The sequence below is a fragment of the Tursiops truncatus genome, chromosome 13, assembly GCF_011762595.2.
Source record: "Tursiops truncatus isolate mTurTru1 chromosome 13, mTurTru1.mat.Y, whole genome shotgun sequence".
Taxonomy (NCBI): Eukaryota; Metazoa; Chordata; class Mammalia; order Artiodactyla; family Delphinidae; genus Tursiops; species Tursiops truncatus.
This window is the reverse complement of record NC_047046.1, coordinates 31679586-31706294: the sequence shown is the minus strand read 5'-3', so window position 1 is coordinate 31706294 and position 26709 is coordinate 31679586. Positions and strand designations below refer to the sequence as shown.

Below are 26709 nucleotides of genomic sequence, written 5' to 3'. Positions count from 1 at the left end.
AGCTGGTGAGGTCCTGCTCCGAGGTGGAGGCCGAGCTCTGCAGGTGTGAGGGTGCAAGTGGACTGGAGGGTGGCATCCCCACCTCTGGGCCATGAGGACACCGGGCCACAGAGAGGTCTTGTGCTTCTCCCTTAAGAGTATCATCCATGAGACTTTCAACCTGCTGAAAGGTAAGTTTCCTAAACCAATAATTTGGGCCACAGACTTCTTTCTGCAGACTGGTTCTTCCTTTTACTTAAAAGAGGAAAGGAGAAAGCAAAGCTTGCCGGTAGCTTTTTTTTGTTTGTTTTAAATCCATTTTTAGGTGAATGCATGGGTGGGGCTCACAGTTTTATTAGTAGGTTATTGGTACATAACGTTAAGTGCCAGTAAAGTGTTACTTTTTAACCTTTCAAAAGTTTTGTTGTGGTATGAATGTAAGTTTCTAAAGCTCAAATATAGAAGGCAAGTAGATAAGCCTTGTTACTAATTTGGGAAGGCTAGTTAAAATGGGATCTTAATAGATGCATAAAAAGGAATGGCTTAGAGATGTTTTGATTCCAGTTCCTGTTTTTGAGCAGGAGCCTTTCAACTATCTCATCTAATCTTTCCAGATGATTATCTAATTTTAGAAACATCAACTGAGGTAGACTCCATTACTCAAGCAAGCTCTTCCACTCTTTAATGGCATTAAAATATTTCTTTGGTGGGGCTACCAGCCTTTCCTTTTGTGTTCAGTGCTGGGACAAAGGGCACCAACCAGAAATGGCTGTGTTCCTTGCCCTGGTCCGAGAGAAGACATGTGGGTAGGAAGGCGTTCTCATCATGTGCCTGCCCTCATTTGGCCTGGGGATTTGTGTGATCTGCCGCCGTCCATTTCTTCTGATCTTTTCCTGGCCTCTGCCTGCTCCCCTCTTACGCACCTTCTTCGAGACATTGGTGCCTGAGTTATAGAGTGTACACTCGAAGCCAAAAATTCCTCTGATTAATCGCAAGCAGAGGGTCTACTTCAGTAAACACAAGTGCATGCTCTTCCCAGAAAGACTTCCATAATATCTGTTCACCTTGTTTCATGTTTAATTGTTAGATCATTGTTATCCGTACAGCCACTTTGTCAAGGGTCCTTGCTGGTCTTTTCTTTTTATTCCTTTTCTTGTCCTTTGTATTGTCTTTTAGAGGGAAGTGCAAGTATCAGGAAGGATAGTTTTGTTGCTTATTTGAAATTCATTTCCTTTAAATTGGATTAGAATCATTTGCTTTACTGTGTTCTTTTTTTTTTTAGTTAAGTAGCATCATTTTTATATTTTGCAAGTGTGTTTATAGATTCTTTGTTGTTTTTAAGTTGTTTTACTAGTGTATTTTGTAATCAAAGGTAAAGTCTACTTTGGCCTCAGTGAGCCTTCTTTTTAGATTAGAGTGTAGTAAGAAAGCCTACCGAAATGCAATATTGTTTTTTTTGGGTATAGTGTGGGGAAATTTTTTTTTTTTTAATCACAGATTTCAGGGGGTGGTAAGAAAAACCAAGGTTCATGATGGGGATAAATGTCTGGCACGATGTCTAGGATTGTGGCAATAGCTTCATGTACTCATTTGTTTGTGAAAATAATTTCACACTTACTGCTAAATAAGAAGTCTTTAACTTTAAATCTTGCAAGTAATAAGGAATTTGCATATTTAGAAATTGTTTTCAGTTTCACATTCTACAGTTTCATTGTGATAGCCCCTGTAGTTCTGCAAATAATCACAAACCCCCTGCCCTGACCCCTCTGTACACCTCCCATCTTTTACAAGTTTTGTAAGGCCCTTGTTAAACTCTAAGCCCAGGGATTAATTGCAGAGCAGCTGTGCTAATCAAAGGCAAATTTAACAAGATATGACTCTGAAGGACTTCATTTTATGATCCTAAAGTTAAAAAAAAAAACAAAACAGATGGAAAACAGAACAACAACACTTAGCTTACCCAAACAGGCAGAATCTCTACAGATAAGGAATTCTGAAGACAGTGGGCATAATAATGCAAGGCTCTAATAGCCAAGGTTCTGGCAGAAATTTTATGAAAAATAACAAAATAGCTTATAAGATGAGCTAAAAGGAAATCAGTGCCCCTCTGCAATAAGTAGAATGATAAAGTGAAATAACAGATTTACTGGAAGGCCTCCTACTGACCCCAGTTGAGTGTAGGACTGTGTTTCAAAGCCTGTTTAAAACCCCAGAGATGTTGGGTTTCCCTGGTGGCGCAGTGGTTGGGAGTCTGCCTGCCGATGCAGGGGACGCGGGTTTGTGCCCCGGTCCGGGAGGATCCCACATGCCGCGGAGCGGCTGGGCCCGTGGGCCATGGCCGCTGGGACTGTGCGTCCGGAGCCTGTGCTCCGCAACGGGAGAGGCCACGGCAGTGAGAGGCCCGCGTACCGCAAAAAAAAAAAAAAAAAAAAAAAAAAAAAAAAAAAACCCCAGAGATGTTGTTTTGAATCAGTCTTGCTGACGTAAACACAGACCCTGCCTGGAAATTTTCCAGAAGCAGAGATTGAAGGCAGCTTAGTCAAGATGTGCAGTATTGTTACATGAAAGACAGGGGGGAAGGCAATTTACTGCCTTCTTGCCAGAGTGCAAAAGCCTTTCAGCTCTCTCTGAAGGCCTCGTGGGACGTGGCAGTAAGACCACTGACAGAGAGAAGATTGCACCAACAATTGCCCCCAAGTGCTTGTCTAAACAGAAGGAAGGAGGCTTTGAGAAAAAGGGAATTGTTTCATAGTGATAGAGAAGCCTGTGGATTATTTAAGGGGAAAAAACTATTGAGAGGAGTATTTGACCAATGTGAGCACTGATGAGATGGACATTCATTGCTAGGAGTCTTGAGTGATGAATAAATGATAGGCTTACAGAGCTCAGGTCCCAAACAAACTCAGGGTTTGTAAGTGAGCAGAGTAAACAGGTCTTGTCTCTGTTAGCTTTGAAGGTCTGTGTTACTTTCTGTTTGTTAGATGTAGTTAAGCAAATGAACATGAAGACTTCAACTTTTTTCTTTCTCTTATGAAAATACGTAGTAAAATTGGGGCCAGATATGTAAAGGATATCTCCTGCTAAAAATGCAGATCTGTTTTAGACTTTCCAAGAATCCAGCTTGGTACGTCACAAAAATCACTAGTTGGGACGTGAAACGTCCATTATTTTGCTTAAAAAGACAGAAGGCACAGTACTTCAGTTATTTGTGTACTGAAGTGGTGTTTGACTATCTGAAACTCCTGGAATAAGTAGGTGATAATATAGATGTTTTCACCCTGTTTTTCTTCCTGTTCCATGAGTTGTGGTGCTAATTCCAAACAGTGCTTCCATAAACTTCAAAAGGAGTCCTGGAGATAAGGAGACAGGAACCACATGTCAGTGCCGCCTGCTGAGGCAGTTTCGGGAGCCTGGTGGTTGACCAGGCACCTTCAGCGCTGGTGTCGGGCATCCACAGGCGCAGTAGGGCTAGTCCAGACAGAGTGCTTTGTATTATAGCAATATAATTATCATGGAGGCCAGCAGAGCCTACATGTACTTCAAAAGATTCTTTTATATAATAGCATAGTATGCATCAGTCGTCTTTCATTCTTTTGACAGCCTCAAATTATTCAGTAGCTATGAATGTTCAGTATCGTTCAGTTAAAATATTACAGGATTTACCACTTGATCCATCTCTGGTTTCTGCTGCTGTTGCTTCTGCTTCTGCTCTTCCTCCTTCTCCTTCTGACAAAACAAAAACCCTAAAGCACAGTCTCCTTTTGAATTAGGCAAGTCTGTGGAGATCCCTTACCAGTAAGAAGTTACAGTCCCTTCAAAAACTGCTTTCAGGGCTTCCCTGGTGGCGCAGTGGTTGAGAGTTCGCCTGCCGATGCAGGGGACACGGGTTCGTGCCCCGGTCCGGGAAGATCCCACATGCCGCGGAGCGGCTGGGCCCGTGAGCCTTGGCCGCTGAGCCTGCGTGTCCGGAGCCTGTGCTCTGCAATGGGAGAGGCCACAACAGTGAGAGGCCCACGTACCGCAAAAAACAAAAAAAAAAACAAAAAAAACTGCTTTCTAATCTGTGAAACAGAAGAAATCAGACATCAACATGAGACAAACCCATCTCAAACTTTTTCAAGAAGTAGTGTAATTTCCAAAGCATCGAAGTGCCTGAACTATCAAAACATCTACCGCTACAAATCCGTAGGTTTTGGTGACCACGGTAGGAGTGGAATTAGAGTGTGTGCAGGCATTTTACAAATGCGGCTTCATTCATCTTCACGAAGACTCCATGCAGAGGTGGTTATCCTCAGTTTACAGATATGGAAACTGAGGCACGAGGAGGCCAGGCGTCTTCCCCAAGTTTGTACAGCTGGTACGTGGCAGGGTGGGAATGTGAACCAAACGTTGTTTGCCTGAGAGGCCTGGGAACTCCCTCCCACACAGTGCTGAGTGAGCGGCACAATTTGTTACCTGTCTGTGTTTTTCAGTCTGGAGGTTATAGAAGAACTCTGAGGTTTTGCTGGAAGTAGCTGCAGGACTTTGAACAATGCAGGCAGGCCACTTCTCCTCGGGGCTCCCAGGCTACTCTGACCATTTTTACGTCCTTTCTGACTGACTCTCTTGAAGGAAGAGATAGTATCTATCCCTCTTCCCCAGTAATATGTAAATTTTGTTGCTTGCATGGGTGCGAACTTGTTGTGTGTGTGTGTGTGTGTGTGTGTGTGTGTGTGTTTAGGGGTGCTGTTGTGAGAGAAGAAGGGAAACATCATCTTCCTCCTTATCAGGAAAGATGTTTAGTTAATGATGAAAATCCATTTGTCAAGACTCGAGCAGGCCTCGGACATTTCTTTATTGCTTCACAATTACTCTGGCCAATGTGTGTCTTTCTAACAACCCTCTGGCAGAAATGCAACCATCCCACTACAAAAGTAAATAGAAGAGAACCCAAAATGTCACTGTCAGGGAACTCCAGAGCCCCTAGCTTACGTAAAAGAGATCCTTAGGAACTGGGATAGTTTGGGAAACTGCAGGGGGAATACAAGGCTGCAGTAAGACGTTGGGAAGGAGAGGCAAGCAGAAGAGTCAGACCCTGCCTGTGATCAGGGGAGCTGGCAGCCACGTGACGTGTGTTAGCGGGACTTGGCTGTGCATGTCACCCCTCAGGCAGGACCAGGTACCTGGAGAGACAGGTGCTTCCAGGCAGGGCTGCCACTTACAGAGCATGGACTGGACCTATGAGACCATCCCAGCTCTAAATCAGAGTTAATCTCAGGTGAGATTAAGATGAAGGCCAGATGGCCAACAAGAATCTGCTTCTCCATTGTTGGCCCAAGTGAGACCATGGGGGTGCTTTTTCTGGATAGAATTTGACCTTGACTGAATATTCACATACAACATTTAAGCAGTGAGGCTGAGAAAAATCAGTCACTTGTAATGCACATCAATTTCACAGTCACAGAATATAATTTTATTTATTTTGGCAACAAAATTTGTATTCTAACTCGAATCCCCTATTTTTGACAGATAGCAGGAAAAATTAATCTAGTCACAGCCACAGCCAGTCAGCCACATCCAATTTTGGAGTAACTTGCTTCTGGTTAAGATTCAGGAATATTCAGGATCTTTCCCCTCCATCCTCCTCGTTCCCCTCCCTCCTGGTGCTATAAGGAGTGCCTCTATAGAGGCCGTCAGGGACTTGGGTTCTGGACTCAGCCTCCCCTCCCCTGACTTCTTGGAGCCCAGAGCTGACCCCTTGACCCTAGTGGAGTTGGGGGCAGTGCTTCTGGGATGCAGACATGGATCCGTGGGCACAGGCGTGGCTCCCACCTGGCTATCTGCTAGGCAGCCCCTGCTATCAAGACTCTTACCTCAAGCCAGGAGTGTCTGTTAGACATAGAATCAATCAATCTCCTTCTCTTTCTGTCTCTCAGCTAAAATCAGTACCCATAGGCAAGGCAGGGAACTCCTGACCCCATGTGACTTAGCCCACCAGGATCCTCTATCCCAATTCTTCTTGCCCTTGTCCCAGGGGATGTCTCTGCCGCTGCCTTTAATGGTAGGAAGCATGTGTCCTCCCAGAGCCTCCCCAAATTTGGAGAGAAAACTGTGATGACCCCAACTCCCACCTGGTACATCGGGGCTTTATTCTGGGGATGGGATACTGAATGCACAGCCGCTAATTGCTTATCATGCTCTTTTTCCTCTCTAAATTTTCCCTTCTTCCCAGTTTGGAGTGGGGTGGTTTAAAAAATAAAGAAAAAACAAAACAAAAGAACAACAACAAACAAAAAACTTCTCCTGCCAGTTCATATCTCTTTTCAAAATTATTTTTGTCTCTCATTTGAACTAGAGCCAAGAACTTGGAATCTTTGTTTATTGCGTTTTCTTTTCTTTCTTTTTCCTCCTGACAATTCCCTCTGGGGCAAGTGGTGAATGAGCCCTGCCCCAGCCAAATCTCTTGGAATATGGGTTTAGGGAAAGGGGCGGAGGTGGTGAAGAGGGAACACATCAGTCAAAAGTATATCATATCATCAGGCTTCCCTGGTGGCGCAGTGGTTAAGAATCCACCTGCCAATGCAGGGGACACGGGTTTGAGCCCTGGTCTGGGAGGATCCCACATGCTGCGGAGCAACTAAGTCCGTGTGCCACAACTACTGAGCCTGTGCGCTAGAGCCTGCGAGCCACAACTACTGAAGCCTGCGTGCCTAGAGCCCGTGCTCCGCAACCAGAGAAGCCACTGCAGTGAGAAGCCTGTGCACCACAATGAAGAGTAGCCCCTGCTCACCGCAACTGGAGAAAGCCTGCGTGCAGTGATGAAGACCCAACGCAGCCAAAAAATAATAAATAAATTAAAAAAAAAAAAGTGTATCATATCATCCTGGCAAAAGGCAACCAAATCTCCCTCAGTCAAGGTCCAGACTGTGTTCTCACTTCATTGGGAGTGCAGCCATTTCTGAATGCCCTGCAGACTTGGGAAGGACTGCTCTGCTTAGCACTGACCAGGAGCATGGCACATCCCTCAGGGGTGATGAGGTGACACTATCTTTTAGGGTGAAAGATGCTGGCTTTTAGCATGTTGAAAGTCTAAATATGAGGATGTTGATTTTCCCACTTTTTTTTAGTGTTTTCCTAGGAGCCTTGATTAAAGCTCTAATGAGGAAGCCTGTGTGTGTCTCTCTGTGTGTGAGAATACATGTATATATACATACACACACAATTTTAATCATATGTCTCTAACAGACTTCTGGTTGGAATTTTTTAGGAGCTAGCATTTATGATGCTTACTCTTTCCAGCTTTCCTTGGGTCTGCTTTCTTCTCCAAATCTTGGAATTCAACCAATGATATTGCATCTACATTTTAAAAAGGAGTTGGAAATTTTTAGGCAAAGTGCCTCTGAGAGCTAAGCGAAGGCTCTCTGCTTTCCTGCCCCCAGCGCCAACCTGCTGGTCCTGTTTCTCTAAGAGATCCTGGGGCCACTCTATTCTTCACTTCCTGGGCTGGTCTTTTAATGGCTTCCCAGCACTTCCTTTCTGCCCTTGCCTCAGGCAGTCAGCTTGTTTTTCTTTTATCTCTAAAGCTGCCCCTACTTAACAAGCCCCTTGAGAGTCTTCTCCTCCTAAAGATTGCCTACGGAATCAACACAGACTGGTGCAGTCTTTTTTCATGTAGCTCCCTTAGACAAGTCCAGACTCTTTGTGTTTTAAGAGTATTTACTTTTAACCACAGGAAATAGTAAATTGCTAAATTGGTTGGAGTTCCTATGCTGGCTAGCTCCCTGTGCTGTCCAGTCCACTCTCCTTTCTGTGCTCTGGGTTGCTCTAGGGGGCTTATCAACAAGGCCTCCTTGTCCCCTAGGTCCCAATTGCATCTGGCCAATGGGAGGCATGGGAGGGGATCAGAAGCTGCGAAGGGAGGGAGACATATTTATTCTCCCTCTTCCGCCCTAGGAAGTGCCTTTGCTCCTCTACCCAAGAACACAGCTCTTTTCATGACCCTGTCCTACAGTTCCTGTTCCAGCTTCAAAGTTCTTTGATTCTGGTAACCTCTCCCTCCCTTTGCACCTTTTGGTTTGGGGCTAGTGATGGCTCATCCTCCCAGTTACAAGTCTTAAGGTCCTTAATTTTCTCTTGCTGGTGTCCCCTAATGCTACTCACATCTTAGTCAAGGCTCCTCAATTAAGCTGTTTGCGTTTCCTGTCTACTTCTTCCCAGGACCCCAACTGAACCCGTGAGTTACAGACACTTAGAGCGCAGGTCCTGAGGCTGCCTTGTTACTTGAGGTGTGTCTAAACTGAACCAGCAGCATTTGGAACCCTTGGGAGCCTTGTTAGAAAATCAGACTGTAGGGTTCTGACTCAGACTTCCTGAGTCAGAAGCTTCATTTTAACAAGATTCCTAGGTGATTTATCTGCACCTTAAGGATTGGGAAGCCTTGCTATAAAGGTAAGCTTCCTTCTCAGGAAGTAAGTGGCCAGGAGCCCTGTTGGGTTGAAGCTTGCTACTCTGAATGTCATCTCCTTCGTTTCCTGGGATGGCCTGCAATTCCTCTGGCTTCTCCTGCCCTGCTTCCGCCGTCCCCACTACCCCCCATCCTAGAGCAAAGCTCACATCCCTCTTACCCTCTTCTTATTTGCTTATGTACTGGGTATTGGACACATTCTCAACTCCAGGTACCGTCTAGGTTTTAGGAATACAAAGAAGAATAAGGTGACAGACACATCCTTGCTCTGAACTGGATTTAGTGAAAGAGTGAAGACTTGTTCATAGTCAGTGTGAAGACAACAAGAGTACATGCTATAACAGAGACAGGAACAAAAGGAGGTGGAAACAAAGGCCAAAGTATCAAAATTCAAGTTACTTTACTTGATGAATGTGAGGAAGTCCCTCTGTAAAATCCTATGAAAGGCCTTGTGTTTTCTAATTGTAGTCACATTTGAAAGTCTTGAGTAAAGATACCTGATTGTAATCCCCTGTCCTCAAACTTCACCCTAATGTCACACTTGACAAATAGCAGCATCTCTCCCAGGACCAGCCAGCAATCTGCGGAGTCAGAGTTGTTTGTATCGAGGCAGCTGCTGAGCAGCAAATGCCGATGGGCACCCAGAGCTCTAAAGGCATTAAGGAGCTGATTTTTTTCTGAAAGGAAATTCAGGGAGGAAAAACCAACTGATTACCTCATAAGTTGTCTTTGGAATTAATTTCAGTGCTTGTTAACGAATCTAAGTCTCCCTTTCGTAAGGTTCTCATAGGAGTTCCTAATTAGGCCCCCAAGTTTGTCACCTGTAAGCAACTCTTCCATTCAAGACTCTGCATAATTCATGTACACAAAATAACACAGATTCCAAATGATCCAAGCAAAATGGGGGGGGCAATTTTTATACCAGTATGAATTTTTAAAAAAGAAATACTGGCTTAGGGCTATGAATATTGATTTAACCGTTCATTCATTTGTTCATTCAAGAGAACCAGGTGTGTCACTCAAAACATACACATTACCTGCCGTTTTGCTACCTCTTCCTGGCGCTAGAAGTGAGCGATAGAGGAAAGGTATCTTCTTCGTTCCGGATTCTTGAGCCTCAACTCCCCCTCCTCTGGCCCCAGACCAGCAGGTACTGCTCCCTTCTCTCTGCTTCCCCGGCTTGTAAGCAGCTGGAACTTGGATTAACTTCTGTCAGTACTTACGGGAGTTGATGCGGTGACTGTGACTCTGTTATTCTCACACACCTCCCACCCCCGGTATGTCATAGTCCTTACTGTATCAGAGCCAACCAGCAGGTTCTAAGAATTCTCCCAAAGTGGGCGGAGTTGAGAAACTGGGAAAGGAGCATTATTGTGTCTGATGTGGAAACAAGCTTCTGTGTCTGTATGAGCACTATTTAAATAGACTGTGCTGGGACTCTGCAGGCTTTGCTTAGCTTTCCAGCCGCTCGCACCACCCAGTAGAGGGTTATGAAGCCAGTTTGGTAGGTCACTATCAGCATGTGAAAGAATGGAATAGAAAATACATCAGAGCATGTCACGCATAATGAGACTTTCATGAAATTTGTTTTTGTTGCATATATGATTTATGTGTGTGTTGGGTGGAGATATAAATTGTATTTCTTGATATGAGTGGAAGTTAAAAAAATTTTGAAAAACACTCCACTAAGAGATAGTATAGTGTTTGAAATAAGGACAAGTTTTAAGAGGGGGGCAGAATTGAGAATAAGGTGCTTGTCTTTAAATGGAGAGAAAAGTCAGTTTAACAAAAGAGTGTTTTGAGATCAAGTGAACAAGATAATGATTTCTAGCATTGTTAATTTATGCCAGTTAAACTGCATTATGAAGTCACTATTGGTCACATACTTATGCATTACAAATTTCCTGTTTTTGTTTTTTTCTTTAATCATTTCATTTTCTTTCCCCCTCCTTTCTTCAGTTTTTAGTAAATAAATTTTGAAAAACTATCCTGTCATAGATTCTTAAAGAAAAATTTCAGGGAATTTTTCTAACCATGCCAGAGTCTAATAAGGGGTAAGTATACCCAAGTCAGGATGAATTGGTGACAACGAGGGTAAAGATATGGGAACCCAAAGGAGGAAAGCAGCCCTCAGGAAGGAGAGTTGGAATCAGCTTACCTCTCCAGTCTCCTTTCCCAACTCCGGGTCCCAGCTGCTGTCCCACTGCGACCCTCCCTCCAAAGCTGGCAGAGCTTCCGTGTCCATACGAGCTCAGTTTCTTACCATAAAATTTTTTGTTCCCCAGTTTTTCTTCCTTTGGCCTTTCTTCCTTTGATATTTGATAAAAATATCAAAATATGGTATTGGAGTAAGATATTCCAATATGATCATTTATGCAGATTTGAATTTTATATTGAAAATGTATTTTGAGAATAGAAAAAAAATCAACTAAAGTAAAAATCGGCACCCCTTGAGTGAAGAAGTTTATTTAAACTAATTGTTGTTATTTACCTTTCTTTGATACTGAGTGTATCATTTGCTGTCACTTTTTAGGAACAAAGTTAACAATGAAAATAATCATGAAGTATTAATTTCCTTCTGGGGAAATGATCTGCTGTTGGGGAAAACTGTTTTCATGTAAATGAGTGATTCTCAACAGTGGGAGCTTTTAAAAAATACTGACATCTGGGCCCTGGCCCTTAGATTCTGATTCAGTTGATCTGGAATGTGGCCCAGGCTTTAAGATTTTAAAAGTTGGGATGTGCAGACAAAGTGATGGTACCTTGAGTATTAATCTGGTGTCTCGGCTTCCCGTAGGTGTTCCCATGGTGGCTTTATTTTACTACTCAAAAACACAGTTTTAACCAAAGTGTTAAAGACTTCTCTATTATAAATACATAGGCACAAGGTATTGTTTTAATGTAAAAGCTTAATTCATCTTTTCTAACAGTCTCCACCATTATCAATTACTGATTAATCCAGCTGCCATTTCCTCCTAACTAACTTGACTTAACTTAGTGTTCTTCTTTTGGCACATTCTGGTTCCTTCTGCCTTTTGTCTTGTCAGAAACTCGGCTTCAGCTCCTCCAAGCCATCTGAGTATGTGAGGTGCTTGAAGATTTTCTTCCTGCAGCTTTTGGCTACATACATTAATTTGGTCATCGATCAAATGCTTTCTGAGTGCAGACCTTGTATCAGGGCTCAGAATACAAAGGTGACTAAGACACAGTATTTTCCCAGGAAGAGGAACTCCTGTGGCCATTACTCTCTTATACCAAGAGATAAATGCTAACAGAAGAGTATCCACAACAATATTTGAGAGGAGCGTGTGAGAGGCTCTATCTCTGTCAGCAAAAGCTTCAGGCTGTAATGGCATTTGAATAGAGTCTTAAAGGATGAATGTGTTATTTGACCTGGCAGCAAAAGAGAAAAAGGACATTTTTGTCGAAGAAAACAGACTTGCAAACAATGTCACAGTCCATGGCTTGTTCAAGCAAAGGTGGAAGGTCTGTTTGTTGGTGAGGAATTGCAGAGGAAGAGGCTGAAAAAAGAGACTTGGGAGACAGGTTCTCCCATCTTTTTATGACATGTGTATGTGTTTGCTCCTCGACCTTTGCACAGGTGGGGAGCCAGCAGAAAGGGAACTCCAGGGACAAATCTACATTTTGAAAACATTCATCTCAAAGCAGTGTGAAAGATGGACAGAAGGGAAAAGATACAGGAAGCAAGGAAAGTGTATGCGAAGGCTGTTATAAGTGATGAAACTATGGTCCAGGCACTATTGACAAGACTTGAAAAGGACTTAAAATAATTACTTATAGGAAAAACACGCATGGTGGAAAATCACAAAGATAGCAGAAGAAAACATTAAGGGGAAAATACAGATCATCTATAATCCTTTCACCAGGGATAAATCACCATTAGTGATTCATTCCAGTCATTTTTCCCTGCATAATTTTATATGGTTGAGATAATTTTAGATCCTTATTTTTCATAGAACACTATGAAAAACATTTCTTATTATAATAAAGACATTCCATTAGCATAATTTTAATGGGTACAAAATCACTTTTGTATGGATGCATAATAAAAATACCAAACCATTCCTTTAGCTGGTTTTTTCCAAATTTTCATAAATAACCTTATATTTAACATCTTTGTGCATAAAGTTGTGTAAAATTATATTTTTACAGGCTATATAACTTAAGTAAAAATGAGTTAAACCATACGTAATGTTAAGGCTGTAATGCTACTTATTGTATTTCAGAAAAAGTGCAAAAACTTGTGCTCCAGATTTTAGAAATATTCAAGATATAAAATAGTTTGTTTGGATTTGGTGAGCAATTACTTTCGGGAAGTGTAAAAATGATGTATTATTCTAAAATGATTCCAGTTTTCTATAATTTGGCAGACTTGGTAAATTATATCATCCTTAACCAAGAAAAACAGGAATACAGGAGGTGCAGACTTTGCACGGGAAGATAATGCGTTCTGTTTTGGACTTGCTGCATTTGAGATACTGCACTGGTAGAAAATACAAGTGGTACACAGTGGGCAAGTGAAAATGTGGTGTGAAATTCAGCAAAAGAAGTGGGAAACTCAGGGTCTAGCCATTTGGCAAGTAAGTGTTAGTCAAAGCTGTCAAAGTAAGCAAGAGAGATAAATCAGTAAAAATAGAGGGATGGGAATGAAACTCAGGAACACTGCAGCTTTTATGAGTTGGGTATAATAGGAGCCAGTAAAGTAGACTAAGGAAGGAGGGGTTCAGGAAAACCAGGAGATAGCATTGTCCCAGAAGCCGGGAATGAGAGATTTTCCAGAAAAGAAAGAATGGCTAGGGCCGTGACTTTCAACCATATCAGATACATTGTTCCATTTATCAATCCCAAGATGAAATTTACAGATAATATACTCTCCTTGTGCACGTAATTTTAAAAATCAACATAATGCCCCAACTGTAATATATAAAAAAAAGGAAAGTGCATTTTATATAATAAGTGTTTCAATATGTAAACATTGGGACACAGCTCAGGCAGAGGACACTGTGAAGGAGTCAGATGGTCGCTCTGACGCGCAGAATTGGCGTGGATGGGGGCCCTGCACGTGGAGACTGGGCCGGATGAGCTTGTTCTGTGTTGCTGCACAGGACCTGAACTTCCAGGAGGGTGAATATTCGAACAAAACAAAGTACAGTTTTCCCTCAACTTACACAATAATTGTGTTCCTGGAAAATTCCGTACATAAAAAATACTTTGTCTTAAGTCTAAAACTGAATCGGGCTCTAGGTTGCAATGATTACAAACAAGCCTTTCACCTGTGGTCAGTGTCCAGAAGGGTATTTGAAAGTCACGTATGACACAGGACGATTCTTTCTCCGTGCAGGACTGTTCACTGCATCATAGGACTCCTAGCATTCTGGCCCTGCCGATTAAATACCAGAAGGCCCCTAGTTGTTTCGACAGTTTTAAAAGCTCTCCCACAGCATTCCAGAGCACTCCCTATGGAGTGGCGCAGTGCAAGAGAGAAGCATGGGTTCACAGTGTCAAATGCCCCTCCTTAGTCTTTAGATTTCTTTAGTTTTTAGAGTTCTGGCTAAGCAAGAAATGGAGGGGAAGCAACGTGATGGTGCAGCAATTGTGACCTCTGTAGAATTCTGTGGTTCTCCCTCCGTAAACCAATTATAGAGTTTTTCCATTGTTTCTATGTAAATTTTTCCAATCCCTTCCTTCCTCTCTCAGCTATAGGTTCTTAGGTTAATTCATTAGTTATACAAATATTGCAGTTCCCCTTAGCAATGGCTCTGATCGAGCAGTTTCCAGCCCACTTACAAACTAAATTTGTTCCTTAAATCTGCTTCCAGACCAATGCTTATAATTACCTGGTTCAGATTTGTATTTTAAACACTAAGCAGAACTTAATGAGGATCCTGAAAGAAACACCTCAGTTATTCTAGGTGATTTGTGTGGCCTTTATACTGATCATTTGGGTGTAAAAGCTTTCCTCATTTCTTCCCAAAAGACTATTCTGCTTTGTCCTGTGACCTTGGGCAAGTCACTTAACATCTGCATGTTCCGTTTCTTTGTAATTAGAATACTTATGAGACATGATAAATGTGAAACTCTAAAATGCTATAAAGTATAAGGTCCATAATTGGTATGGACCATGGCTGACTATAGAAGCCCTTGGCATGTGAGAGTAGGTAAGGTCTTCTTATGCTTAAAATAAGGACAAATGAAGAAACTTGCTCCTTCAATATTTCTTTGAAGTATTATTTTAAATATTCAGACCATGAATGTTCCTCTTACATATACCTCTATTTCATTTCATGTTCAGTTTTTCCTCTTCTTTCTATCTTTTCATGCCCAAAGGGGACTGGCAAATTTGGGGTGGGTAGAAACAGTATGGAAGAAAAAAATTGAATTTAGGGCTCTGGTGGTTATGTTCTGAGTGGCAGAGAATAAAGAATTACAGTCTATTTTTAGGGAACTGTTTAAACATCTTCCCCTACTCTCCTTCCTTGTCCCACCTCAATTGCACATGAAGCCATGCTGTGAATTGTGAAACACTGCAGTGTGTTTCTGGGCAGTGACATTGAAAAGATGGTAAGTTACCCTCTGTTTGCTTTCATCAGGAGAGGTTCTAAACTGGCTTCCAGTTTGTCCAGGGAGATCCATGAAGGTTACGAGTAATCAGGAAGGGCATCAGAAAATATAATTCACAATACAAATACAAAATTTGACACCCAAATGCATTCGTCAATATGAGATTATCCTGGATTACTTGCCCAAGGCTCTATTAGAGCATTCCTACAATGGGTATAAAGGGGAGAGAGGGGTTATACATTGTAAATTCTGTACAATGATGAAATTAATTATATTAATTCTTTATTCATTTTCAGTTAAGAAAAATAAAAATATTAAATAACGAACACTGATCAGCTGTTTTCTTACTTCAATTCAACAATATTTCTCTTTAAGAGAATGTGTATACTGTGCAATCCTAGGCTTAAGGTGCTGCAAAATAGATACACAGAAAATTGATCTTGCTTCTGATAGCTGCCTGGTTGGTCCTGTATTTTCTATGGTATATCTCACTGCACATGATGAATACTCCTCTCCCAGCCCCTTGGAACCTCCCCACAAACTAACTTTCATAATAGACCAGCAAGTTTTGTTAGAAGCCACCTTTTTTCCTTCATAACGTGGTAAGTAAACTGCAGTGGTTTTTGCTTGATGTTTTTGCCTGACTTCAAACACTAGAAAAATTGTCACTTTTAAAAACTGGCTCATTGGCCTTCGGCATGTGATAGGAAAATGAGGCCATGGTCCTGTGAATTGCAGAAGGGTCTTGGAACCAACCAGTCCTTCCAGGAGGAGCTTGACCCTCCACTGGTCAGTGACATTGTGTTGCTGTTCTATCTGTCAAAGGTCATACCTTCGCGCCAATAATTTTGTTCTGGAGTCATTGTCTAACTTGTGATATTAAAAATTCATGGTTTTCAGTTTTCTTATACATTCTTTAGATTCACTTTAAGGGCCTGAAGTCTTTATTTCCAGATCTTGCTGTTTGTTCATTCAACAGAATAATTCAAGCCTCTGAATTCTAATATCACATGACCGATTGAATTTTTCAGTTATGGTTCTTCCTAGATGTACCAAGGAAGATTAAACAGGTTTAAACAGGCTTTCTGGAGAAATCAACTGAAGCATTGAAATTTTATTTTCTCAGATTGCCATTAGAGTATTTTTCTGCACATTTGGATTATTAAAAACTAACTTTCTAAATCCAAGAGTGGAATTTAGAGCACTTTTCTCTCTAGATAAGTGGACCTTTATACAAAGATTCCGACTCAGAGTGTGAAAAGAGCACAAGCGAGTTTTAGTTGAGCCTCCCATTCTTCCTGAAGTCCAGGGAGGAGAGTCATGTGTTAAGAGTTTGTCAGTGTGCCCGGAGGACACAGCCTGTGCTCCTGGGGAAGAAGTGGGGCAGGTATGCTAAGCGCCATGGCTCCTCAGCATACAGTCTGCTCTCTTAATCTGGAGGAGGGGACGGATGTCTCTAGACCTGTCTGAGGTGGCACACAGCGGCAGCCTGCACCAGCAAAAGCACATTTTATTTTGCTCTGAGCCAGGAGTCAGCACACTTCCTGTAAAAAGTCAGATATAAATATTTTCAGCTTTGTGGTCCTTAGCACCTCTATGGCAACTGTTCAACTCTGCCACTGCAGCACGAATGCAACCAAGGGCTACTTCGACAGTGGGAGAGGCTGGATGTCAATAAAGCTATCTTTTGTCCACGTGTGGTTTACTGAGCCTTCTTTTCATTGGGTGACCTGGGTGTAGTCCGACCTTTAAGGTGAGAGGAGACATTTAGGTGTCTGGTTCCCATCCACATAAAGGGTGACCAGACATTTAGAGGTTGGGCCTCCCAAAGCACTTGTGGTATCCAGGCCACTGCTTGGAGCATCCCAAGGAAATTTTTAAACAATAGCCAAGTAACATTTACACCCTTACATTTTCATGTGTAACACTGGAGTCTAAATTCAAACTATAACGTGCGGCACAAGGCAGACTGTCATATCTAAGGCCTGCAGACTTTTCCTGTGTTTAGGGATAGTATGGTAAATGGATGGATAGAAGTGCTTAACAAAATGTATGGAATATGTGAGGGTGAGATTCCAAGTATTAACTCTCAAGCCCAGGTACCAAGAGCAGCATGCCCTAGTGGTAGCCAGCAAGGATCTACTGGCAAGAACTAACTGGAAGGAAGTTCTCAATAAATAGAAACAGTCTGAACACGTGCATGTGCACACACCCATGCACATATCTACGTACACATAGAGATACACACACATACTTTATCCATTACAGCTCTTCATCTCCCTTCCCTCTATACCTGATGGAGAAAAATAGGATTTTGCTAAGCTTGAACCCTGCCTTCCTGCCTCCTTGGCAGCCTTGCTCAGTCCCCTCGGGCCCCTCCCTTACAGATCAATCTCTCCTTTTCTTTCTTTGTTTCTTTTTTTTCTTTAATTGAAGTATAGTTGGTTTACAATGTGTTAGTTTCTGGTGTACAGCAAAGTGATTCAGTTATATATGTATATACATATTCTTTTCCATTATGGTTTATTGCAGGATATTGAATATAGTTCCCTGTGCTATACAGTAGGACCATGTTATTTATCTATTTTATATTTAGTAGTTTGTATCTGCTAATCTCAAACTCCCAATTTATCCCCTCCTCATCCCTTTTCCCCTTCAGTAACCATGTTTGTTTTCCATGTTGGTGAGTCTGTTTTCTAGGTTCATTTGTGTCATAGTTTAGATTCCACATATAAGTGATATCATACGATATTTGTCTTTCTTTGTCTTACTTCACTTAGTATGATAGTCTCTAGATCCATCCATGTTGCTGAAAATGACATTATTTCATTCTTTTTTTATGGCTAAATCTCTCCTTTTCTAAAAGCTTCCTGTTCCTGCCTTTAAAGATGCTCAGATCATCTTCATTCTAAATCAATAACCACTTATTTGAATACAACATTTTCTATCCGACATGTTAGTCATTTTCTTCGGAAAAGTTAGGTGGTCACACAGGCTCTAAGAAATTCAGTAGCAACCAATTCACTGCCCTCTTTTTAATCTCTCTCTCTTTTTCCCCTCTGAATTCTATGAAATTCAGCTTTGTTGTCATTTTTCAAAAACACCTAATTATAACATCCTATAGGTCTTATAAATGAGACTGGCGAAGTAACCTATTTAACGAAGTCCCATCAGACCTTTGGGGAATTAAAGGAGCAAAATCCCGGGTTAGTCTAAAACTGCCAATTTGCGCTTCTCCTTTTCATATATATATATATATATATATATATATATATATATATATATACACACACACACACACACACACACACACACACACTTCTGTGATTTTATGTTTCATTCAAAATTAATTTAAAAGTTAAATTTAACAAATAACAAATGGAAAATGAGAAACAAACATGAGCCAGGGTGGCTGGTTGGTACAGAGCTCTGGAAACTGATGGTGGCAATAAAATAAGGTTTATCTAGGCAGGCTTCAGAGCTTACCAGAAGGGGGACAAGTTTGTATGTCTATGTCTGATAAATATTTATTGAAAGTAAATAGACTCGGGGGGCCTACTTGGTCCCCGCCTGTTTGTTTCTGTTCAGGCATTATGTGAGGCTGGCTTTCTGTGGTTAGCTATATACACTTTCAAAATCTGTCCTGCTCTGTGGCAGATGGCCTTTATTTTATCTTTGACATCAGTGTGCCCCACCTGAAGCGAGACTTTAGAAATGGAAAAACCTAGATCACTTTGATGCCTTTTGGAGTTTGTCTCTGTGAGACTGGGAGAGAAAAGATGGCTGTCAACTCACAGATCCCTGCTCTCCCAAAGCTCTCATAGCTGAGGCATCTGCCTTTCTTCAGAATGTCATTTGAGGCCAGAAGCATCCTGGCAGTTGTCTCTGGGACAATACCTGCAACTTAAGGACACTGGATTTCCATGAAAGTTTGTGTGGTATTTCTTCCCCTCCCTCTCCCCAGTCTTCTGTTTCCTCTTTGCTTCCATAATAGCATAGCTTTGTTATCTTTTAGGAGCTGGCACTGCCTGGAACCGATTTCTACAACTTGGAGGTCTGTGAGAGAAAGGAAATTAGAGAATAGTGATTAACTTCAGATAATGGTTTTTAAAAACAAGTTGGTTTTTTTTTTTCTTAATGCAACCTTGAGTTTAAAGGAAAAGCCTTAAATTTGGAAGGAGGAAGAAAATAGGTACTTATTTTCCTTAATGAAATTCAAAATTTTCTAGAACACATAAAAAAGAAATTATAAAATTATTAAACTTATAAAATAATTTTCTGCAACGTGTTTCTTCAATAAAACAGTCACTTACAAAAGGATTTCCATATATACCTACAATTCATCTATCTTTATGCACTTAACACTTGCATCAATGAAGCAGGCATCATGCCAGGACCTGTGATAGACGGAGAGATGTCAAAATCAATCTGATACAATTTCTAATTTCAAGTTTAAAATCTAATAGTTGAGGTGAGTCCTATCTTCAAGTCAGTGTAATACAAGATTGTAAGTGGCATATGCTGGCAGATAATTTTCCTCTGGTAAGATCAGGGATAATATCAGAGACAGTGGTACTTCAATTCTTAGTCTGTAAAACATCTCATTTTTCTCTCAATGATGTGTACAATTTTCTTCTTTGGTAAAGTGTTCAAATCTTTTTGTGACGTATCTATGAAATCTTCACCTAACCCAAAGTCACAAGGATTTTCTCTTTATGTTTTCTACTAGAAACGTAAAGGTTTCTAAAGGTTTTAAAAGGTTTTAGGTTTTACATTTTAGCTCTATGACCCATTTTAAGTCAATTTTTGTATATAGAATAGAGGTAAAGATGGAAGTTGTTTCTGTTTTTGTTTTGATTATGGTTCTTTATTTTTTCCAGCACAACTTATTGAAAAGATTATTCTTTCCCCGCTGAATCCCTTTGCACCTTTGTTGAAAATCAATTGATAACATGTTTGTGGGTATATTTTTGGACTCTGTTCTGTTTCATTGATCTGTGTCTCTATTTGATGGCACTACTATATTGCTTCCTACTGTAGCTTTGTAAGTCTTGAATTTAGGTAACATGAGTATTCTGATTTCCTTTTCCCACAGTTGTTCTGGCTATTCTAGGTTTTCTATATTTCCATATGAACTTTAGAAAGCTTGTCAATTTCTACAAAGAAATCCGACTGGAATTTTGATTGAGATTGCATTTACTCTATAGATCAATTTGGGGAGAATGACATCTTAAAGTATTTAATCTTCAAATCCATTTACAAGTCACGTCTCTCCCTTTATTTAGGGCTTTAATTTCTCTCAGCAGTATTTGTAGTTTTCAGTGTACAGGGCTTGCCCATCGTTTCTCAGATTTATTCTCCTAAGTAGTTCATATTTTTAATGCAATTATAAAAGGTATTGTTTTAAAATATTGATTTTTAATTGCTCACTGTTAGTACATAGAAATACAACTGCTTTTTGTGTATTGATATTGATTTTTACCTTGTGACCTTGCTAAACTTACTTGTTAGTTTTAGTAGCTTTTTTTTCTGTATTCTATAGGATTTTCTACATAGACAATTATATCTGTATTTAAATATAGTCTACTTCTTTCTGCACTGGTTGAATCTCCAGTACAATCTTGAATAAAAGTGGTGAGAGCTGTCATCCAGATCTTCTTGATCTCAGAGGGAAAGCATTCAGTCTTTCATCGTTAAATATGCTATTAGCTGTTTTTCCTATCTCTGGATATATGCCTGGGAGTGGGATTGCTGGATCACATGGTAGCTCTATTTTCAGTTTTTAAGGAACCTCCATACTGTTCTCCATAGTGGCTGTACCAATTTACATTCCCACCAACAGTGCAGGAGGGTTCCCTTTTCTCCACACCCTCTTCAGCATTTATTGTTTGTAGATTTTGTGATGATGACCATTCTGACCAGTGTGAGGTGATACCTCATTGTAGTTTTGATTTATATTTCTCTAATAATTAGTGATGTTGAGCATCTTTTCATGTGCTTAGCCATCTGTATGTCTTCTTTGGAGAAATGTCATTTACATCTTCCCCCATTGTTTTGATTAGGTTGTTTGTTTTTTTGATATTGAGCTGCATGAGCTGTTTGTATATTTTTGAGTCTTACTTCTTCTTGATTGACTTTTCTGATATTAGAAAATGATTCCATTAACTTCTAGTGGTATTTTTTGCTCTGTAATCAAATTTTCCGATGTTAATATAGCCACTCAGCTCTCATTTGATTTTTTTTTCAGCATGGTGTTTTTTCTGTCTGTTTGCTTTTAACCTATTTGTGTCTTTGCATATAAAGTGGACTCCTTGGCAACACTGGGTTTTGTGTGTGTGTGTGTGTGTGTGTGTGTGTGTGTGTGTCTTATTAATCTAATCTGACAATCTGCATTTAATTGGGAGGTTTAAACCATGTACACTTTAATGTGATATGATTGGGTGTAAATCTACGATTCTTATATATTTTTTGTGCTTTTGTTTTTTATCCTTTTTTTCCTTTTGGGGGGGCTTTTGGGTAAATCAAGTATTTTTTACTTAATTCTTCGTGTATTTTGGCAATTGCTTTAACTACATATTTTAATCTTTAACTTATCATAATCTACCTTCAATTAATGTATATTATCATTTGATTATATATTATATTATATATTAATATTATTAACCTGAAATGTTATTTTTGTTTCAAACAATCAATTAACCTTTAAGGAGATTTAAGTAATAAGTTAAAAAGTTTTGTGTTTATCCCTATAGGTACCATTTCTTATGCTCCTTATTCCTTTGCATAGATCCATATTTCCATCTGGTATTATTTTCCTTCTGCTTGAAGGATTTTCATTAACATTTCTTGCAGGAAAGTTCTACTGCTAATGAATCTTTACGTCTGAAATAAAAACTTAGTTTCCCTTGAATTTTTGAAGATATTTTCACTGAGTATGTAATTCTAGATTGATAGTTTTTTCTTCAAGTATTTTAAAGCTACTGCTCTGCTGTCTTTTGGATTGTATTGTTTTTAACATGAAATTTGCTGATATCCTTTTCTTTGTTCCTCTTTACACTGATTTTTTTCAGTGTCTAATCTGTCATTTATTCCACACAGTGAATGTTTTATTTCACATATTATATGATTTATGTATAGAAATTTCATCTTTTATATTTTCTACTTCTTTCTGCATTATGTTCATCTTTTATTTTAGGTCCTTAAGTATTTTGAGTATTTTTATTATAGCTGTTTTAACATTTTTTTCTGCTAATTATATTATTTCTGTCTTCCTACTGACTGATTTTCTTCCGGTTATGAGTCACTTTTTCTTCCTTCTTCATATATCTTAATTTTCCTTAGATACTTGAACTTGTTAATTTTAGGTTGTATATTGGTATATTTTGTTGTGTTTCTTTAAAGAGTGTACAGTTTTATTTTGGCAGACAGTTATTTGTTGATTTTGCAGAGGGGTGGTGAGTGCATTCTAGAGTAGCCTCTAGCTAGGGCAAACTTTACTATTACGACATGAGACTTCTAAGGTTTCTACTGTGTGTCCTGCGGATTCTATCATATCCCTACTCTGCCTGGTGTGAAGTCTGAAACTTTGTCATGGTTGAAAGCAGAAGTTCACTTGATAAATTTTTAGTATACACACCAATGTACATACACACATTCCTGGCTTTGTTTGAACTCTGGAAATTTTTTGGGTTATAGCTCCCTGGTTCTTTCCTCAGGAGTCAATTTTTACCAGTTCTTGCAAAGTTTTAACTTATGCAGCCCTGATAGGTGTTTAACCAGAGTCAAGGCAACCTCTATGCCAATTCCTGGAGCATTTTCACTTTGTAGATCCTGCCATTCTGGATTTGCTGTCAGAGGTCAGATACTGAACTAGTAAAGCCATTCATCTCCAGTGCGGGGAGATCTTCAGAGCCCCACCACATGAAGTGTCAGCCAGTGTGAAACTAGTTATTTGATTCTCTTTTGGTGAAACTTACAGCTCATTTCTTTGTCATGCTGTGAGAAGGACTTTGAGGACCCTAGTCCCAAAAGTTGTTCTTATGGCATTTAGAGAGTGTGAAGTGCTCTGACTGCTGGCTCTTTGATTTGCTCAAGGAATTTATCTGGTGATGAACAGTGTTTTGAGTAAATTGGAGAGGGTGAGGTAGAGTACTAATTTAAAATGACTTCAGTTGGATGATGGTGATGATGATGATTACCAATAGCAACAGTAACAAAAATGTGAATTTAGGGCTATGACACCTGGGAATTGTCTCTATATGCCACAAGGAAAGCTGAGTAAAATGGGAGTCTTAGCTTCTACTACCTTGAATGGTTTTAAAATAGAATGAATTATTGACACTATTTCAATAAATTTTAATATATTCTAATATACCAAGCAATGGATAAATTAAAAATGTGATTTATGTTTAATAGTGCTAATATATTACTTTTATATTGGATATATAGCAGTTGTTTTTTTTTTTTGCGGTACACGGGCCTCTCACTGTTGTGGCCTCTCCCGTTGCAGAGCACAGGCTCTGGACACGCAGGCCCAGCGGCCATGGCTCACGGGCCCAGCCGCTCCGCAGCATGTGGGATCTTCCTGGACCGGGGCACGAACCCGCGTCCCCTGCATCAGCAGGCGGACTCTCAACCACTGCGCCACCAGGGAAGTCCAGCAGTTGTTTTTTTAATGTGTGTTTTCTGTCTATATTTTATATACAGCTTAGATAATTGGTGTATTTGGTCTGCTATACTTGCCGATCTTATTAGTTCACTTTCAGATTTTCAGAGAACTTTGCTTTTTAAAAAATCTTTATTTTGTGGGACACTTTTGCATGTAGCGCTCTTGTTCTTTAATGAAAACTGACTGGGGACATAATTTCCAACATATTTTACGATAAAAATATTATCCACTTGATTTTTTTTATCATGTGCTCTTTAAGAAATACATTAAGGGGACAAAGAGGATAATTTCTAATGTGAAAACGTGAATCTTTATTTATTTTGGTGAGTGGGTGAAGAATAAAGCATAAATGAATTAGGAGACTGGTGGTCAGGGGAGAAAGAGCATGGAATAAGGCATCAGGAGGCCAAGTTTGCAGTTCTAGTTCTCAGTAATTAGCTGTGTGATTTTGGGTGAATTGCTTGACCTCTCTGAGCTTCAGTTTTCTTATCTTTAAAACGTGGTGTTTTATTTGGCATTTCTCAGATTCCCTCTTAGCTCTCCAATTCTAGGATCCTCTGTTTCATTGGAAATCCTAGTTATGGCTCTCCAATTCAAAGCTGTTTGTAGGGAAGTTAGGAAACAGCTGTCTTAAAGTTAGACAGTGAAAACAAATGGAATACAATATGGTTATTGCTCAAATGGACCCTGTGGAATTAAAGCCATCATGGAGTGAGTCTCAGTGTGGAAAAGTATATTGTGAAAGAAGAGAAATCAATTTGGATAATTATTCATCCAAATGGCCAGCTCCTGTCAGAATATGATAAATTGGATTTATATTCTACTTTGGATTCTATACCAAATAGTTTAAAGCTGAGCTGATTCCAGTGCCCTGTGAGGAAGAAGGTCAGTCCCACTTCAGGGAAAGCCTTGTCGGGATGGACCGCAGAGCTCTTTAAGGCCACATGAAAGGTTCAGTCCACATGAGAATGACCATGTGGGACTGCCTGAGACTCCCAGAGATCCTATTTGTGCTTCTGTCCTGCTATTATTGAATTTTTGGAGCTGGAGAGAGGCAACAGACAAAGGCAATTGAAAAACAGTACAAGGATGCAGTAGAAGAACATTTTCACATTGCGTGGCTGAGCATTAATGGCTGGGTGATAATGATAATAAATACAGACCAGAGATGTGAAGGAAACAGAGGTTGAGTGGTTGCATTCCAGCAAATCATCACAGCACCAGAGAGGCACACAGGTAGCTGGAAAACAAAGGCAGACCCTCAGTAGACATCAGAATGGGGGACTCATCTGTTTAATTACTTTGAAAGTCAGACATAGCAATACCAGCCACAGCAGACTCCTCAAAACTACGTAATAAAAATATATTCTGGGGCTTCCCTGGTGGCGCAGTGGTTGAGGGTCCGCCGGCCGATGCGGGGGACACGGGTTCGTGCCCCAGTCCAGGAGGATCCCACATGCTGCGGAGCGGCTGGGCCCATGAGCCATGGCCGTTGAGCCTGTGCTCCGCAATGGGAGAGGCCACAGCAGTGAGAGGCCCACGTACCGCAAAAAAAAAAAAAAATATATATATATATATATATATATATATACTGCTATTTGGTACTGAAAAATAGAGGGAATATGTAGCTTACATTTGATATTAAAAGACATCCTTTAAAAGTTACTTATCCAGGTTACGTGGAGAAGAGTAATCTCAGAAGCACAAAACATAGATCACCAAGACTCTTATAGTGACATGTATCGCTGAATGGATAAAGGATAGAATTCTTTAAAGAGTAAGGGAAAGCTGCTTTTTGCTCGTATTCTGTTTTATAGATTCTTTCCTGGGCATCTCCTAATTTAAATAAAAATATGAGCCTCTGAGCAATAATTAGGTGTCACCAAACTAGTCTTCCACTCATAATTTTAACTTATCCTTAAGGATAATGTGACAAGAGTCACTTGTGGGATTGACTGAGCTTCACCAAAATCAATATATACTTCAAGCTCATAAACTGCATACTAGTTTTAAAACAGAACATAAAACATTCACACTCGGTGATTTCCTTTGCCTGCATAGCAGACATTTCATCCTGTCTCTTGTTTAGATGATTATTATTTGAGCAGATAGGACCATTTCCCATCTGTGATTGTTATTCTTTGCTCAAAGCAGCCAGTAGCTTTTCATAGAAGTATCTTTCCTTTCTTTCTAACCCCCTGGGTATTTTTGCAAATTTGATTCTTTTTTGCATTTTCCTAAGTTTGCCTTTACTTTGAAATTCCAAAGTACTTTTCTTTGAAAAAAAAAAAAAAAGACTTTATCTTTTTAAAGAAGTTTTGGGTTCACAGCAAAATTGAGGGGAAGGACCAGAGATTTCCCATATGCCCCCAGCCCCACACATGCACAGCCTCTTCCATTAACAACACCCCTGTACCAGAGTGGTACATTTGTTACAATTGATAAACCTATATTGACACATCATAATCACCCAAAGTCCATAGTTTACATTCTGGGGGTTTGGACAAACGTGTGGTATCATACAGAAAAGTTTCACTGCCCTAAAAATCCTCTATGTTCCATGTGTTCATCCTTCCTTTCCCCCTCCCACTTACTCTGCTGCCCCCAAGCCCTGGTAACCACTGATCTTTTTACTGTCTTCATAGTTTTGCCTTTTCCAGAATGTCATGTAGCTGGAATCATACAGTATGTATGTAGTCTTCACAGATTATCTTCTTTCACTTAGTAATATGCATTTAAGATTCTTTCATGTCTTTACATGGCTTGACAACTCATTTCTTTTTAGCATTGAATAATATTCCATTATCTGGATATACCACTGTTTATCCATTTGCTTACTAAAGGACATCTTGGTGGCTTCCACATTTTGTCAGTTATGAACATAGAACTCCTATGAATATCCATGTGCAGCTTTTTGTGTAAACATAAGTTTTCAACTCCTTTGGGTAAATACTGAGGAGAGAGCGATTGCTGGATTTACAGTAAGAGTGTGCTTAGTTTTAAGAAACCACCAAGCTGTCTTCCAAAGTGGCTGCAC

At 40.1% G+C, this 26709-nt stretch overlaps 1 protein-coding gene across 9 annotated transcripts in view; it reads left to right on the top strand.

Annotated features, from left to right (window-relative positions):
• The window catches only part of ARHGAP28 (Rho GTPase activating protein 28), a 149659-nt gene that overhangs the window by 44173 nt on the left and 78777 nt on the right, over window positions 1–26709 (top strand). Inside the window, exon 1 of one of the 9 annotated variants that reach the window (XM_073790539.1) lies at window positions 41–170. The exons of the other annotated variants lie outside the window; for them this stretch is intronic. The gene's annotated coding sequence lies outside the window, so the exon portion shown is untranslated. Of the gene's footprint in view, window positions 1–40; window positions 171–26709 lie in introns of those variants that run through there. 9 annotated transcript variants of the gene reach the window in all.